An 18,669-nucleotide genomic window follows, 5' to 3' on the forward strand; every position below is an offset into this window, starting at 1 on the left:
TTTCACAGGGATAGATGCAGAGAAGGGCTTTTAGAAAATATTTGTGAAAAGGAGGTGTTCATTGATATGTCAAAATAGAATACGAGGTAATGTTGTTATGTGGTTTCTGGGCGTAGAGATTCCCCTCTGGGACTAGAGGGCATTTCATGAGACTTGAAGAAAGGCAGGTTTACATAGGCACAATGAAAGTAGAAGTCTCTGAAGAGGATCGTAGCCACAAAGCAGGGCGCAAGTGACAGCTTCAGAGCTGTGATGTGCCTGGACATGGCTCGTGGGCTGCAGGACAGAGAAAGACAGGTAGGGCCAGCAGGAGAAGGACTTTGTGTACTTGAATGAACTTGGATTGTATCTTAAAAGTTACAGAATAACACTGAAAGAGTTTGAGCCAAGGAATAGCATGAGGAAAATTAACTGGGCAACAATTTATGGAAATAGGTTGAAAGTAGGGAAATAGGTAGATAGATCACTTTTCTGGGGGAAAGAAGAGATTAAAGACCAAACTAGGGAGCAGGAGTGAGGAAAGGTGGCTTCAGAAGACCCCAGGAGTTAGTCTGGACCATATCCCTGCCCTCCTACATCAATTTTGTATTGGCCTCTTTCGTGTCTTCATACTTTTTAACTCTTTTAGTTATTTGTCTTTCATACTGTAAATACAAATAGATTTGATTCATAGAAAGAAAAGCAAACTCCATCACCTCCTAGGTTCTGCCCGGACTTCAGTCTCATCTCCTCCGCTCCCTCTCGGCATCCTTGACCCCCATCCTTGAGTTCTAGTTCATCTTCCCCTCCCCCCTCAAATCCCTGCAGTTTGACCTCTGATCTTACCACCTCCCTCCAGCGACCTCACCGAAATGAGTAAAGATCTTCTAGTTGATAAACCCTAAGGATTGTCGGTTCTCACTTTCCTGACTTCTCTGACTTCTTTTTTTTAACCACTCACTTTTTTGAAATTCTCTCTTTCCTTGCATTCCAAGGAACCTCCCCTCTCCCTGAGGTTTGTAAGCCTCATTGTTTTTTTTTTTTCAATTTTTTTCTTTTCCTCTTTTCTGTTGCTTTTCTTTTTCTGTCTGCTACTGAAGTGAGAATCCCCTTCCCTGGCCCCTGAAGTTCTGTTCAGAAGGTTTTTCTTCTTATTCCACTTAACTTTCAGGCTTAAAATATGACCGTTAATCCCACAACTCAAATCTATGTCTCAAACTACATATTTTTCTCTAGTCCACATCTATATATCCAAGTGGACAACTTCATGGGCGATTTGGCTCTATGCCCTCAAATCAGGATGGCAGACCTGACCTCCTGGACTCCTTCTCCTCCATATCTCCGTCCCAGTCCTCCCTGCGTCACACAGGTGAAGCCCCAGAGCAGAAGCCATCCCTTTAATCTCTCTGAAATGAGAATCTCATCATGTCTGAAATTGAGTCACTTCCTAATTGGCTCAGCATTAGTGACTTCTGTGACTCTCAGTTTTCTTATCTATAAAATGGAAAAAAATAATAGCACCTAGCAGGAATGTTGTAAAAATCGTAACTGGCACAATGTAAACCCTCAATAAACTTTGACTTTTTCACTTTTGAAATAATCAGATGCCCCATTGACCTAAAAAGAAAAAAGAAAAAGTGACAGAAAACATCTTAAAGGAGTCAGCAAGCTATTCAACTTTTTGCTTAATTCTCAAGCCCCGTTTCTCACCATTTCCTAACCAGCACCCTGCCCTCTAATCTTGACGAAAGACCATCGAGGGCGCTCACTGTGCCCCATCCACTCCCAAACTGACCCATACCTGTCTCTGGCACTAGACCATGACTTAGCTTTGGTTGCTCCAAAGCATATTCAGGATGTCTCTTCTTGCGCCTTTCCCCCAAGTCTAAGTTAATTTCCACCTGTGCTCCTGGGAGCCGTTGACGTAGAGAATGCTCCCTTATCATTCCCATTGTGCATAAATTTTTAGCTGCCTCTCAGGCAGAGGCAGGTGTTTGATGGTAGAGGATACGCTTCTCATCCTCAGATCGTTTTTAGTGAAATTATAAGAGCAGAGTATGGACAGAAGACAACAAGCAGTAGAGGCACCAGTTGTACGTCTAGAAATGGCCCTACGTGGAGGCGAGCTAGCCCCAACCCCCTGGGCCCCTCCTCTGGGCCTGGGCAGTTGAGAAAGGGGAAGTCTGCATAGGAAAGCGTGAAAGGGTCAAGATGTGTGGCACGTTGACCTCTTGGGGGTGAGACACGATTCAATAAGGGACTCTACCTAGTAAACGCAATTAGTGTAACCCAATTTTTTGTACCCTGGATGAATCCCAAACAATAAGGAAAAAAAGGAAAAAATTAAATTAAACTAAAAAAAATAGATAAAATTGCCTTAAAGAGGAAAAAAGAAAGGGAGGGAATAAGAAAAAAAAGGAAAAAATTAAATTAAATTTAAAAATAAATAAAATTGCCTTAAAGAGGAAAAAGGAAAGGGAGGGAATAAGAAGCACAATAAGAAAAGGAAAAAATTAAATTTAAAAATAAATAAAATTGCCTTAAAGAGAAAAAAGAAAGGGAGGGAATAAGAAAAAAAAGGTAAAATTAAATTAAATTAAAAAATAAATAAAATTGCCTTAAAGAGGAAAAAAGAAAAGGAGGGAATAAGAAAAACAATAAGAAAAAAAGGGAAAAAATTAAATTAAATTAAAGAATAAATAAAATTGCCTTTAAGAGGAAAAAAGGGAGGGAATAAGAAAAACAATAAGAAAAAAAGGAAAAAATTAAATTTAAAAATAAATAAAATTGCCTTAAAGAGGAAAAAAGAAAGGGAGGGAATACAGCCACCCCAATGATAAGCTAAGCTCTGCTTAAAATAAAGATGGGAGGAAAGCTGCAAGCCACTGGGAGATGGTGGTAGTGGATTAGCGGGGAAGAGAGTGCTGTGGGGCTGCCGGCAAGACAGAAGACTCATGATGACTCGGTGATGTTTTTAATCTGTATGACACATCCTTTAAGAAGATTCAAAAGGAGAGAAACTCTCAGTCTCAAGAATGAGGAATGGACATGGCGGGCACATACATTGGCAATGTGCCGGAATTAGAGATAGTAACTTGGACACGTGCGTGTGGGTTTATTGAGTCGCGGTACTTTTTGGCTCTGGCCTAAGCGTACACACAGCTGTATGTGTGTAGAGAGAGTGCCGTACGTAATAGTGTAGTGTATGTACACATTTTGATACATTTTGAGTATAACAATAGATAATATTTATTAGGGAAGTGTTTGCAGTCTATGCTGTGGTCAGAATTTTTGTGTCCCTTCAAAATTCGTAATTCAAAATTCATATGTGAAGATCTTAATCTTAAGGTGATAGTATGAGGGGATGGGGGAGGTTCTAAGGAATTGATGCCCCTGTGAAAGATGCCTGAGGGAACTTCCTTGCCCCTCTGTTGTGTGAACACTCAGTGAAAGGCATGGCGATGAGCCAGAAAGACGCCAGTTCTGCTAAAGTCTTGGTACTGGATGTCCCAAGCCTCCAGAACTGTGAGCAATACATTTCTGTTTTTTATAATCTACCCATTTATGGTACTTAGTTATAATAGCACAGACAGATAAAACAAGGGAAACATGTAAATCTGATTGAAATGGGCTTAAAAACAGAAGTAAAATTTGGAGAAAGTGGAAGCAGCTGTTATCTGCACGTGACTTCATAAGCAGACTCAATCATTAAAAGTAGAGAAGTTGGGCGGCGCCTGTGGCTCAGTGAGCAGGGCGCTGGCCCCATATGCCGAGGGTGGCGGGTTCAAACCCAGCCCCAGCCAAAACTGCAACAACAAAAAAAAATAGCCGGGTGTTGTGGTGGGCGCCTGTAGTCCCAGCTACTCAGGAGGCTGAGGCAAGAGAATTGCCTAAGCCCAGGAGTTGGAGGTTGCTGTGAGCTGTGTGAGGCCACGGCACTCTACCGAGGGCAATAAAGTAAAACTCTGTCTCTACAAAAAAAAAAAAAAAAAAAGTAGAGAAGTTGTATGATAGCGGTTCTGGTACAGATGGAAGAGATGGGACCTGAGGCCAAGTGAAGGCTTCAGGAGAGATTAAAGCTTATTGGTGAAATGGTGTAAATAATTTAGGAAGGAAGAAGAAACTGCTGGTGGATGAGAAATAGCAAACATCACACACGATGGGCTGGCCTTGGGTGGGTGCAGGGAGCGAGGGCACGGACGCTCGTGCATGAATAGATATCAATGACCAGAAGAGGAAATGGTCCTCAGATTATTATGACTTTTGTTTTCTCACCTACAAGGGCTTCGGCAGCGGGGGACTGTGTTCCATTGAATTCAAATAAAGTAAGTATTTAAAAATGTCCTTTGGGTTTAGAAGGATGGCAATGAAGAAAGGAAGGTGAATACATAGTTCCAGAGCTCAGGGCTGTGTTCTCAGGCTTCTGAGCTCTGACCAAGCCGCCTTCCACCCAAATGTGGGACTCTGTTTGGGTGAGCTGGGAGGCGTCATGCTCAAGAGCCTGGGCTCTGGACTCAGCTCCTCAGCGCCAGGTCCTCAGCTCTGTCAGCAGCCGATGGGTCAGACACAAGGCCGTTCCTGCCTGGTGCTTCTCCTGTACCCTGAAAACTGCAAAATAACCTTTCTCAGAGACCTGCACAGTTCAGAGACAACCCTGCTGCAGATATTTGGTGCAGTAATGTGAGCAGTTATTATTTCGCCTCTGTAGATCTTAGCTTCTATCTGCAAAATGGAAAGAATAAAGCACCTTGCTGGGCATGATTGTTGTGAAAATACAAAAGAAATTGCTTGAGAAGTTCTTAGCACTTGGTAAATAAGTGTAAAGGGGGAAAAGAACTATGAGTGTCCAGAGATGCCTCACTGGGCAGCAGCTGCAAAAATTGGATCCTGACCACAAACCTAGTTCAGTGCCTAGCACGTTTGGACAACAATGAAGAAAGCCCACATTTGCAATTTGTGTAACTTATGTTGGAAGTCCTCATCTCAGAGAAACGTATTTTCCCCAGGAGTAATAAGGCCCTAATGTGAATTTGTAAAACTGGGAATGTAAAGGAAAGGACAAGAATTGGAAACAAATACCTTCCAGAAGGTTCACCTTGGCTTTTCCATGTCAACAGGAAGCCTCAATATCATAGGAAAATAAAAATGATTCACTTCCAACTGGACATTGTTCTTGCAAAGTTTCATCTTTAGATAATAGTTTTATGAAAGTTGATGTGATCAGAAGTACGAATATAACTTAGTTATGTGTTCTATTTTTATGTTCCTGTGCAGGGAAAGAGAAAAAGGAAGATTTCTATTCATGTGTCATACTCTGAGACTTATGGTAGTTTGCTAATTATAAGTTCTATTGTCTTGATCTCAAAAGGAATTCAAGAGCTGAACCAAGTGTAGTAAGGTCTCCCAGACCCCAGTGATTACACAGCTGCAACATTTGTAGCCAAAATGTCAGCCTGCCTTAGTATTTTTGTAGGCCAAAAGGCCAAGCAAATTAAAGTCAAACAGTTTCTCGTTTCTTACGACAGTTTGTGAGACCTAACAATAGAGCTCAAGCCTGCATCAGAAACTTGGAGTCTCGGCTTGGCCCTCCTGGACTGCTGGCTGGGCCAGGTTTTTTCAATTTGTTGTATGGGAGCTAGTTCTACCTTCATCCATCCCTGCTTTTCTAACAAAAGCTTTTTGAGCTCCCTGGTGTCAAGGTATCATCATTGGGTCCAAAATGAAACATTGTCTGCATGACCTTAGGCACAGCTTTGGGCCAGCTGGTGTAATTCTTTAAGGTAAGGATTAGCTTCCTTCATCTCACTTTTTCACAGGCCTTGGTGGCCAGCTGACTTTTCAGGTCTAAAGTTAGTTCATTGTCCTGCACAACCAGACATACTAATAGTGTAATCTTGAAACGCTTCCTCTGTACGGACAGTCTTTCAAAAGACTCCCCAAATAGCATGACATAAGCAATTGACTTACTGTTACTTGATTGCCCTTTTGGTAAAAATAAATATTAAGAAAATGTAAAGTAAAAGAACAGACATGGAAATTGTAGTGTTCAGAATATTAGTGATTTAAATGTTTTATCATTTTTGATGTTTTTACATTCTTCATAAGGAACACTACTACTTATTGTTTTGAAAAGATATTATTAAAAATAATGTGACCTGGGGTGGCGCCTGTGGCTCAAAGGAGTAAGGTGCCTGCCCCATATGCCGGAGGTGGCAGGTTCAAACCCAGCCCCGGCCAAAAACTACAAATAAATAAATAAAATAAAAATAATGTGACCTGATCGGAAAATACATTTATATTTATAAGAAAAATATAATTATAATTTATAATTATAAATTATGTTTATAAGAAAAATCATATTTCATTTTTATAACTTCTGTGCTTTATTTTCAAAAGACATATTCTGTCCTATTATGTTGACAATTATTTGCATTAAAGAGTTATTGTCTTCTATATCAATCCTTTTCAAAAATTTGGATTTCAAATAGTTCAGGGTCTTGATACCAAGTTATGAGCTATTGGTTTTGAAAATGAGGGCCATTTAAAACAGCAACTAATCAAAAAAAATAATAAAAGCAACTAATCTTTGTTCTCAGAATTTTTAAGAATATTGTGTAAACCCCATACTGATAGAAAGGACCTAGTCTTAGAATAAAAGTGGACCCTTCATAAGAAAACCCAGCAGGTGCCTTTGAACAAACACGTATGTGTATAATTTCGATCTTATACAATCTTATTTGATAACATTATATTGTATAGAGCTATTTTGGAGACACTCATTTGAACATGAAGGAGAACTGGAATATCTGAAGCGTCCTAGTGCTCCCATTGTAGAATTATCCAGTTTCACATAAGCACTTTGAGGAAGATAGAAACAGTGGTCCATGTGGTTTGCACTCAATTTGGAATGCTTCAAGTAAATTGAGAGTTACCAAAGTACAACCAACCACCTTACCAGTTTTTTTCCCCTGCAGAGTTTGGCCTTAAGAAGTTGGGCTGACAAGGTAGGGTCAGCTATGGGCTCTGATGACTCAGCGCAGAGACGTCAGCAGGTGGGAGGAGCGATTTCCCCAGGTGGTGTGAGAACAGGCATTGGAGAAAGCCTTCGTTTCCCTTTATTTCCTTTTTATATTCTGACATCTTTTCCCTTCCGTCAGAAACTTATGTTAGCTACTAAATTTCACAATAAAAACACTTTAATATCATTTTGATATGATGATTCGAATATGAACAGGCAAAGCACTTAGAAAACGTTCACACTGGTATGTTACCTTTTAAAATAAAGCAAAATTGTATTAACATCATCTGTCACCAAAGCCTTTGATTAGTTTGTGGTTTTCATTGTTCCTTATATAATTAATATATACACATCATGCCTTTACCATTCGTTGGAGATCCATTGTAATTTTTAATCTTTTTTTCTTTTCTTTCTTTCTTTCTTCTTCTTCTTCTTCTTTTTTTTTTTTTTTACCGATAGCTCCATTAGTGTAGTGTAAAAAAAAGAAAAAGAAAAAGAAAAAAACTGACAAAAATGGAATGTCCTTTATTGGGACTATTTTAAAATGGTCCAGTCCATGCCCCTTTTTAAATGAATTTTAATTTGAAATTTATGGTTTGCACTTTTGATGGTTCTGTCTCTCAATTGAGGAAAGTTCTGAGACTCAGCATTAAATAAATTTGAGACTAGCTATTTAGGTCTGGTTTTTTAAATCTGAGTGACTGATAGGCTCTTGGGACTTCAACCAATGAAGTGAATTTATCAAAATAAATTTGCAGTTTGACCATGGTCTTCTTCTGTGTGAATGACAATGTAATCCTAATATCACCTCCACAAGATTTGCGAGTATGCTGTTTTTCTCAAACTAATTAGTAGATGGAATGGTGGGTGTTGTGTTGAAAAGCATCCCGAGCCCTCTTTGGCATCAACCAGAAGGAATGTCAGGATTGGTTTGTGATGTCTACAAAAGGCACAAGAGCCAAGGGTTATCGCATGAGGCTGGGCGTTGCTAGACCTAATTTAAGATAACATCTTAAAATTGACCTTGTAATTTAGCACTTGGTTAGATTGTCCTGGGAGTCTTCTCTGTAGTTGCAGGCTTTCTGTCTTGATGATATGTTTGCTTTGAATACCTGGCAAATTGAGACCCAATAAATAATAATCATTGACTGATAGATTAATGACTATACAAATTAACAGTGATTTGGAACCCTAAAAGTTGCATCCTCTTATAGCTTCTTCAAAATAATTTTACTGATTTGACTTTTGGTCAGTGTGTTCATTCTGTAGCCGCAGTGTGAGAACACCAGTGCAGTCCAATGTCCTTATTCTCCGTGGTTGTTTCTCCTCTTGCTCAAGGTTAACAGCTTTGAGTTTTTGGCTAGGTGAGGTGGCTCACACCTGTAATCCTAGCACTCTGGGAGGTGGAGGCAGGTGGATTACTTGAGCTCAGGAGTTAGAGACCAGCCTGAGCAAGAGCCCATCTCTAGCCAGAAATTGTGGCAGAAAAACTAGCCAGGCATTGTGGCAGGAGCCTGTAGTCCAAGCAACTTGGGAGGCTGAGGCAAGAGGATCACTTGAACCCAAGAGTTTGAGGTTACTATGAGCTGTGACGCCACCACACTCCACTCAGGGTGACAGAGTGAGATTCTGTTTCAAAACAAGCAAACAAACAAAACTAGCTTGAGTCTCTACATCTTCCATATTCTCTGTTTTTGTGCGTCTCTGGGGAGAGAGAAGCTTTTCTCCCTCACCTCTGTGTTTAGCCCCTTTTCTGCCATTTGTTTCTTTTGTTAACATCTTGCTACCTCAGTTGCTCCCAATATTTCTATCCTCTCAATAGGGATCTGCCAGTCCTTTAGATTTTAGAATGAATTCCACTTCCCCTGTCTCTGTCTCTCTCCTCCAGCAACCATCCCATTCCTCCCCTTAGCAGGCGCATCCCTAGCCTCTGGATACTCCCTGGAGAAATCTTTCTGTGATGACAGAAATGCTCTGTGTCTCTGCTGTCCAGTGCAGTGATCACTAGGCCCTTGTGGGTACTGAGCACTTGAAATGTGACTAGAGTAACTTGAATAAAGGACATTCTATTCTTTGCTTTAAATTTATATTGGAACCACTCACATACAGCAAGTGCCTACCCTGTGGGTCAATAAACAGTCCTATTTAGAGTTACTCAACTGAACCAGAGAACACAGAGAATTGTTCGAATGTATCAATTCACCTCCTAAGGATGGTACATGACTAGTAGCATTCCAGCATGTGTGGAAGAGACGCTAGCTCATCACATGCAGTGGACGCCTGAGGGCATTGAAACTTTATTCTTTCTGCTTAGGTAACCGAGGTCTTGCTTCCATGCCCATTGAAAGAAGAAGTTCAGATATCTGTCATTTGCAAAGATCATCAGTGATCTCTAAAAGGCAGCACAGGGTAGGTCTCTCATTCGGGCTTCAAATTCTCTGCTTGAATACAAGTGATCCCTGTGCTCCAAATGGTACTTGAATTTGTTGATTTTCAGCCTAGGATTTTGCTCTTTCCTCTTCCCCTTATATCTTGTTTCCTCTCTACACTGACTAAATGACATGTATTCTTCAAGAATACATCTTTCTGGTTTTCTGAGATGCTTCTGTAGGCCAGACAAGCCTATGAAATTGCTATCTTTCAGTATTTTAAAAAATATCTATTGAGAGCGTAAGAGATTCCACACAAGCACAAAACACAGGATGGTTAATAATAATGATGATAACAAATTAATAATTGTTGAAGATTTCCTATATGTCAGATACTCTTCTTAGCTCTGTGTGTGCATAATTTCATTTACTTGCCAAAAGGATCCGGTGACATAGATGGTACTATTATATAACTTTAAATATGGGAAAACTGAGGTGTATAAAACAACTTTCCCAGGTCTGCTGATCAGTAAGTGATTCCTTACAAGGCCATCTTTGTAAGGAGTTACATCCTGGCACTTGTCAGCTCTTCTTAGTCCTCAGTGGTACCGAAAGACTCCGTTTCTGTTACCTCTCCTCTACTTTGATTTTATGTTGTTGTTAAGTTTTGTTTCTAAACATCTCACATGTGTGGTATGGACCGAGTTGTCTTCTTGTTTGTAGTCCAGCAGACACCTAACGATATATTTTAGGTAGTATTTTTCAAATTACGGATATGAGTCAGTCCTGAAACCGGTTTATTAAATTCATACCCAGTTTTTTAGTGGAACAGAACTAAAGAATAAAACTGTGGCAGTCCATAGGGTGGAATATTATTCAGCAACAGAAAGAATGAGCTGTCAAGCCATGCAAAGATGAGGAGGGAGCTCCCATGCGTATTGCTAAGGGAAAGAACCTAATCTGAAAAGGCCACGTACTGAACAATCCCAAGTGCATGGGAACAGCACCGCTAGGGAGACAGTGAACAGGAACGGTGGTCAGCAAGGTTGCAGGAAGTGGGGGAGATGGATAGAAGGGACCTAGGATATTTTTAGGGCAATGTAACTATTGTTAGAAACTGCAATGATGGATGTATTTCATTACACGTTTGTCTAATTTCATAGAGTGGCCAGCACCAAGAGGGAAACCTGATGTGATGCATGCACACTAGTTAATCATAACAGATCAGTATTGATTCATTCATTATAACCAATATACTAATTAATGGAAGATGTTAATAGTAAGGGAAACTGAGACCGTGGACGAAAGGATAAAGAGTATATTGGGCACCCTCAGTAGTTTTTTTGTGCTACCTTTCTTCAAAACCTAAAACCACACTAAAGTATAAAGTCTATTAATTTAAAAAACATATTAGAATAGATTGTATCTAAGCAGATCATGCATCGCAAGAACAAATATTGTTGCAGGAAATATCTGTTTCAGTTTTGGAAACCTTTACATACTTGTGTGTGTGTGTGCGTGAGTGCACTGGTTTACAATATAAAAATATGTAAGATACATGATACATACACTAAAAAACTATTCAAATATAAATTTATATGTGAATTACTATGGAAAAGAAGTAGAAAACTTTAAAAGCCACTGTTGTAGAGACCATTGCAAACACACAATGCCTGTTTGCCCACGGGTTAAAGTCCTGTAGAATTCTAACCAGGACTGGGAGCCTGCCCGGTGTGAGTAGGAGCCGTCTTTGATCCACAGACTTTAACAAGAATGAAAGGGGACTGGTGTGCTGTGTCTGTTTTATAAAAGGATTGCAAATGATTGTTGTAGGATACTTTGTGAGAGCTTTTAATTATGGGAAATAAAATTAACCCAAGTGAGGTAGATGACAAAATATTTTTGTGGGGACACTTTTCAGCACTCCTGATTGGGTGTAGTAGTACCCTACTCAAGTTTTGGTAAATACTGAGAGTATCTTGATTTTTGCTTTTGACAGTGGCACAACTGAATTATAACCTGAAAACAGGCCAAATGCATGGGAAATTCTTGAAATGGCCCATGAATGCAAATATGAATATATATGCAAATAGGAATATATATGCATTCATGTATGATTATATATATAATATCAGGCCTAATGTGTGGGAAATTCTTGAAAAGGCCCATGAATGTAGGAAGCAGGTGATTTTATTCCCACAATTGTCTCCCAATCAGCCTTCCTCAGAATAGATAGTAAATGCAAGCCTGCTTTTGGACAAACTCGAGTTAAATTTTTTTGTGATTGCCGTTGATAAAGAACAGCAGTGTGCATTTGGTGATTCTGTTGTTTTGTTGTCGGTTTGTTTGCTTTATTTTCTTCTTCTTATTTTGTAATCTCTGTGGTGTGTGGGTGGGCTGGGAAGCAGAAGGTTTGTCAGTTGCCAGGCCGTCCTGGCGCTGGGGCTGAGGGAGGTCTCGGTTCTGTGCGCTCTGCCGGCCTCTGCTTCCTCTGCTGTTTTGCACACCCCTTGCCCAACTCCTGTCTTGGCAGATCACCCTGCAAGTTTTGACTTTACCTCAGCATGATAGCTTTCACTTTCACCTCAAGTGACCCAGGAGCTGAGCTTTTGTCTTCTTAGGTAACTCAGAAGAGTTACCACCTGGGTGACAGTTTGCTAAACTCCCAGATCCCTGGAATTCACACTAAACATTCAGATTTCTTTCATCCCGGGGACAGGGAGAGATGAGTGCTTCTTGTGTCAAACACACAGAAGGGGACCTCGCCACCTGCCAACGCCGTCCTTAATGGGCAGGGGGGATGGAATCAAGAGAGGAAGGAACAATACTCACAGTCCGTGCACTTCTGTGCGCTGCACGATGGCCTCTAGGCCCGTTTGTATTTCTAAAGCAGAACAACTAAAAGGAAAACTTTGTGTATTTGATTCCCAAATGTAACAATAAGCTAGTCTTCTAAGATTGGAGTTGAAAATGCCAGCGCACTCTTAAATTTTGTCGATTGCAAATTAGAGTCTACTTATTTTTTACTTACTTACAGAATGCCCTTACCACTCTCCGTACTCTTTTAGAGCCGTAGTCCCCAGCTTGTGGGCTGCAGACAGGTATGAGTCTGTGGCCTGTTAGGAACCGGACTGCACAGCAGGAAGTGGGTGGAAGGGATGGGAGCAAAGCTTCATCCGTATTTTTTTAAGTTTTTTTTTTTTTTTTTTATTAAATCATAGCTGTGTACGTTAATGCAATCGTGGGGCACAATGTGCTGGTTTTATATACAATTTGAAATATTTTCATCACACTGGTTAACATAGCCTTCATGGCATTCTCTTAGTTATTGTGTTAAGGCATTTATATTCTACATTTAGTAAATTTCACATGTACCCTTGTAAGACGCACCATAGTTATAGTCCCACCAATTACCCTCCCTCCACCCATCTTCCCCACTTCCTTTTCTCTCCCTCTTCCCCATATTCTTGGGCTATAATTGGGTTATAGCTTTCATATGAAAGCCATAAATTAGTTTCATAGTAGGGCTGAGTACATTGGATGCTTTTTCTTCCATTCTTGAGATACTTTACTAAGAAGAACATGTTCCAGCTCCATCCATGTAAACATGAAAGAGGTAAAGTCTCCATCTTTCTTTAAGGCTGCATAATATTCCATGGTGTACATATACAATTTATTAATCCATTCATGGGTCGCTGGGCACTTGGGCTTCTTCCATGACTTAGCAATTATGAATTGGGCTGCAATAAACATTCTGGTAAAAATATTTTTGTTATAATAGTCACACTGAAAAAACAGTCAAGGCTTCATCTGTACCTTCAGCTGCGCCCATCACTGGCATCACCACCTGAGCACGGTCTCCTGTCAGATCAGTGGTGGCAGGAGAGTCTCATAAGAGCATGGACCCTACTGTAACCTGTGCGTGTGAGGGATCCAGGTTGCCCACTCCTCATGGGAATCTAATTCCATCTCCCCCTCCCACCCCTATCTGTGCAAAAATTGTCTTCTCAGAAACTGATCACTGAAGCCAAAACGTTTGGGGCCTGCTGCTTTAGGGACTTTAAAAAATACAGATTTCTAGTCCTTACCTTAAACATTTCTATTGTTGTTAAAAATAAATAAAAAAAAATACAGATTTCTAGACCTTACCTTAAACATTGCTATTATTGTTAAAAAAAAAAAAAATACAGATTTCTAGGCCTTTCTGCAGGCCCCCTGAATTAGAATCTCTGGAGGTGGTACCCAGAAATGTGTCCCTTTAAAGAAATCTCTGATGATTTCACTAGGTTAGGGAACCAGTAGGATAAAAAATCTTATTTCTTTTAAAATATCAAAACAATTTTCTAAAGTATATGTTCGCAAGGAAAACAATTAACACTTTTTTGTCCTTTATGAAACCAAGTTTCAAAAATGTGATACCAAAATTTATTCTTTGGGTTTTCCTGCTGGCCCCCACGAAGAATGAAAAACTAGCAACATTCTAATTTAGTCTTCATCTTAAAAAATTATTTGTACAACATTAGAGAGCAGCAGACTTCATTCATCTAAGAACCTCTTTGCCTGCAAATATTTACATGGAGTTCTTTCCAGCATTACAGAGACCTCTCTGTGTAAGCCGTCCTCTTAAACCCAGCTGTGTTGGAGCATCTACATAGCCTGGGAAGGAAAATAGATTTTATTCTATTTTTGATTTACCTCTTATTCTATAGTACCAAACACACTTTTAAAATTTCTGCTCGTACGTGGCCTTGGTCTTTGTGTTTTCAAATAAAAGTTACACGCACACTGGTCTTGCATCCCTAGAGTAATCCCTAGGCATTCTGTATGAGTCCAGAATACTTCTCAAACCTTTTCACTTTTTATTCTGTGAAATGGAGAAAAGTTACCTTTATCTCTTTGGAGGAATGACCTGAGTGTGTGGAAAATTGTCCCTCCCCTCCCACATCTTGTCACTTTCTCCGCTTGAGTTTTGGTTCCTGTTTCTTCCTCTTGGTGTCCTGTGTAGACAGCGAGTCCCCTTGTGGCCATACCAGAACCATGTCCAGTGCTGCTTTCTGAGGCTCTAGCTTCTCTCACTCCGTCTGTCCTTCCGAGCTCTCCTTGTGGCTCTTGGAAGCCGTTCTCTTTCCCTGGGTCAGTGTGACCAGTCATTCCTGGAGAAATCTGCAAGCCTCGGAGACAAAGCCTGTCATCAGTGTCATCAGTGTAGGTCTCCCTGGCCTCCGGGGGTACATCCAGTCCAGCTTTCACAAAGTCTCGATTTACACTTGGCAGGGGCTTGGCCAAAGTTCCCTCTCCATTCCTGCCCCTAATTCTTGGCCAAAGTTCCCTCTCCATTCCTGCCCCCTTGTGCTTGAAAATAGTACCCCCTTACAGGAGCCGTCACCTGCTGGTGACTCCCCGCATCAGACCCACCGTGTCTCCTGTCTCTGTGGAAGAAATGTCCCTTCCACGAGGACGTTCACTTTTCCACCTGGACTCTCCATCCTCTCCCTCAATCTGTTTTTTTTTCAGCCTGACCTCTCACCCTGGCATTTCCAGCATTAAGAATTAAATTTCCTTTCCTAACAAATGAATGCATTTTTCCTGACCTCATTTACTTGTCTCCTTTAACTAACTCATCCAAGATGTGAGTGCCTACTGCGTGCTGGAGCCGTCTCCTCCAATCAGTGGAACTTTCTCTGCTTTCCCTGAGCTCCCCGGCCAGCATGGTCTGCCGTTCCCTCTGGTCCTTCTCATCCTTAATTCAATGTCACTTTCCAAGCATCTACCCCTTAATTATCCCAAAACATTGGCCTTAAAAGGTTATCGGTGAACCCTTCTCCTTTGGAAACTTAAGCTATTCTCCCCCACCCCCCACCCTGCTTTGTCTATTTATCAACTTCTTAGAATTGGAGGCAGTTGTTACTTATTTCTGGACATCCTTATCAATTTTATCTCAGAATCCTGCCTTCTTCCGATTTTTCTTGTTATTTCCTGGGTTTGGGCTGGATTTTTCTTTTGTGCCTCCTGAATGAAAAGATATTTCCTGAGACTGACTTCTCTGTCTCTCCCGCTAGACACTCTTTTTTCATCCTGTTCTGCCTCTTTTCTCAAATCACTGTGGTGGCCGTTAGGCAGCTAGTCCAACTTCGTATTTCTACCTTTAAATGATCTCATCAAGACCTGATTTCTGTGTGTTGCTCATTGCTTTTATCTTAGCCAGAGAGCCACCCTCACACCAAACTCAGCAACTCCAAAAGGCAGACTCATTTTACTTCTGTCTTGCCTAAAAGTTGCATACATGTATCATATCACATACGAGACATGAGACGTATCTCCTTTTTCCTTTACTCTTTCAATAGTTATTGTTTCTCAGGTCCCTCGACCTTGTAAAAGTATGTGAGTCATCTCCATATTGTTTCTATCCAGCCAGTTGAGAAGTCTGGTTAAGTGTCCCTTACGTCCCCCTCTACCTCTGCCTTCCTGTGAGAACCTGTGTTCTGAGATTCCTACAGGTGTGTCCTCAGGGCCTTTTCATCCAGCAAAGTATTAAAAAAAAACAACAAAAAACTAGTAAAGCCTTCCTTGCAGAAGTAAGTTCCCTTTAGGAACAAATGAAACAGCATGTCAAGAAACAACACTTCGTTAATTGTACAAAAAATAAGTTTGCTCAACAAGACCTGTGAAACAAACAGAGCAAAGAAACCAATTCAGTACAATGAAGATGTCCCTTTTCCTGATTCCCACTGTACCTACCTCACTTATGAACTGGTTGGCATTTAACTTTGTGACAGATCTTCAGTGTGAATTGAAACCACAAAAATGGACAGCTTCAGGAGGACGCTGAAGTCCAAGGGGAGAAGTACTTTTCCCAAACGATGCTGCTATGCCACCTCCCCCAAAGCACATATGTTCTCTGCTGTAGACTTCTGGCTGTTTTCGTCTGTTTTTCTGTGTTTGAACCCTCTTGTCTCCAAAGTCTTCCTGTGAAAACCCTACCCTGATCCTCAGGAGTCAACACGAGTCAACTTTCTCTGTCGCGCCTTTCCTGGCCCTCTCACTCCTGGTGAGAGCTGAGCTCATTCTACTTAGTTCCCTATACCTTTGTCATTATCACAGACCCTTTTGCGTTGCTTTTACAACTTAAAAGTGCTATGTAGTAAGTGTTTGTGTTGCATTGCTTTGAAATTTGGGAATCTGTACAGACTATGTCACCTTTTTATTGGGAGTTTACTACTACTTACAAATGTTCTTTCTTCATCCTTTAAGGTCACATACTCATTTGGAATCTGATTTGGCCCCCGCCTCTTGAGCCCCTTGCCTTTGTGTACTCCCTGACCATTGCGTTCAGATACCTGTTATGTAAGGACCATCTCTGTCACTTGAGTCTTCTACTCAAAGCATGTCAATGGCACTGTATTGCCCTGGGAATGAAGTACAAGAAGCTCTAGTTAAATTGTAAAAGAAAATATCTACAGAAGAAACTGAGTTGTAAGGAGGCTGAGGCAAGAGAATCGCCTAAGCCCAAGAGCTAGAGGTTGCTGTGAGCTGTGATGCCACAGCACTCTACCAACAGTGACAGAGTAACACTCCGTCTCTAAAAAAAAAATAATAAAAAAGAAGTAGAGTTCTAAGATAATAGAATTTGTGTTGCCTCTGATAGTGTCTGGGCTCAAACATTCTGTTGCTTTACTGTTCTAGGTTCAGATTAAAAAGAATTCTCAACTCATCCTTAATGCGTTGGTTTCTAGACAGCAGAACTCTAATTTATCATATCAGAGTGTGAGATCAGAAGCTTAGGTTCCTTCTTGGTAATTAGGACATGCCTTTTCTTTTTTGTTCCAGTCCTGATGATTAGAAAGACAGTTTGGGGTTCTTCTATAAAGAAAGAACAGGTAGTTCTAGAGATAATAGGACTGGGGGGCGGGGAGGGAATGCCATATTCCATTTTATACCTCACTAAGAAACTGAAAGGGACATGAATTTCTCTGAAGGACATCCCTGCCCACAGAGATGAACACTGTCTTCCACATCCTTAATCAATTTCTACTCCGACTGAGTTCACCCTGAGTTTCAGTTTGTCAGCGTGGAGCTTGTTGACACTGGTGCCTGGTCAGGAATAGGCTCTGCACTTCTGGACCAAACCTCACTCATGTGACTGTGAACTTGGAGCCAACTTTCCCTGAAGTTAGGCAAGAATTCTAATACCTTAAAAGGGAAAGGTAGGGTGAAAATAATTAAGCCCTATACCCTTTCCTTTTAAAATGTTTTGTACTTGTCTTCATTGCCCTGAATTGGTTTCTTTGCTCTGTTTGTTTCACAGGTCTTGTTGAGCCAACTTATTATTTGTGCAATTAACAAAATGTTATTTCTTGACATGCTGTTTCATTTGTTCCTAAAGGGAACTTACTTCTTCAAGGAAGGCTTTACTAGGTTTTTTTTTTTTTTTTTTAATACTTTGCTGGATGAAATTTTTAAAAGCAGAGAAATTCATCATGATTTAAAAAGAATCAGACGCGTAGATTTAACTAATTTTCCTGAAATTATTCAGGTCTTGACCTGTGAATGTCACCCACATTGATTCTAATATGAAAGGGCCTTTTGACTAAGAGATAAAAGGAGAAAACTAAATTTAGTTTAGGCCTAGGCAAAGTAAGACAGACCCAGAAAGATCTTACACAAGATCAAGGGAGCATGGGGTGGTGAAGAGGAAGTTAAAACAGACACCTAATTCTAGTACAGTACTAATAATATATTTTATTTTAAAAAATGCAATCCACTACATTTCAAAGCTTTTTTTTTTTTTTTTTGAGACAGTCTCATTTTGTTGCCCATGGTAGAGTGCTGTGGTGTCATAGCTCACAGCAACCCCAAACTCTTGGGCTTACAACTATGAAGCTTTTAAAATAAAAACTTACAAACGTATTTAAAAGCAGAGAGTAGTATTATCAATCCCCTGTACCAGTTATTCAATTTTAATAATTAGCAATATGTCCAACTTGTTTCTTTTATATGCCCCCCACCTTTCCCACAAACACTGGGTTATTTTAAAACAAATGCAAGACGAAAATACTTCTGCATGTACGCAAATTAATGCGTAATATTAAACATGACTTTTAAAACTAAAATGTTCAATTTTAAGAGCTCTGATGCTATAAAAGAATAAGAAACCAGGTAAGGTTTTATTTTAGTAAACTCAAAGTATAATGCATGAGAAATAGCATTCACTCACTTTAAGTGTAAATTTGGATGAGGTTGGATAAATCTATCTCCTGTTATCACCACTAAATCAAGCCTTAATACATTTCCGTCACCAGAAGA

At 40.3% G+C, this 18,669-nt stretch overlaps 1 protein-coding gene across 5 annotated transcripts in view; it reads left to right on the forward strand.

Annotated features, from left to right (window-relative positions):
- The window catches only part of CHRM3 (cholinergic receptor muscarinic 3), a 507,331-nt gene that overhangs the window by 255,012 nt on the left and 233,650 nt on the right, over positions 1-18,669 (forward strand). For 2 of the 5 annotated variants that reach the window (XM_053607908.1, XM_053607909.1), the window contains exon 3: positions 9,312-9,406. The exons of the other annotated variants lie outside the window; for them this stretch is intronic. The gene's annotated coding sequence lies outside the window, so the exon portion shown is untranslated. The remainder of the gene's footprint in view (positions 1-9,311; positions 9,407-18,669) is intronic. 5 annotated transcript variants of the gene reach the window in all.

Source organism: Nycticebus coucang, chromosome 10 (genome assembly GCF_027406575.1).
Source record: "Nycticebus coucang isolate mNycCou1 chromosome 10, mNycCou1.pri, whole genome shotgun sequence".
In the NCBI taxonomy this organism is placed as follows: Eukaryota; Metazoa; Chordata; class Mammalia; order Primates; family Lorisidae; genus Nycticebus; species Nycticebus coucang.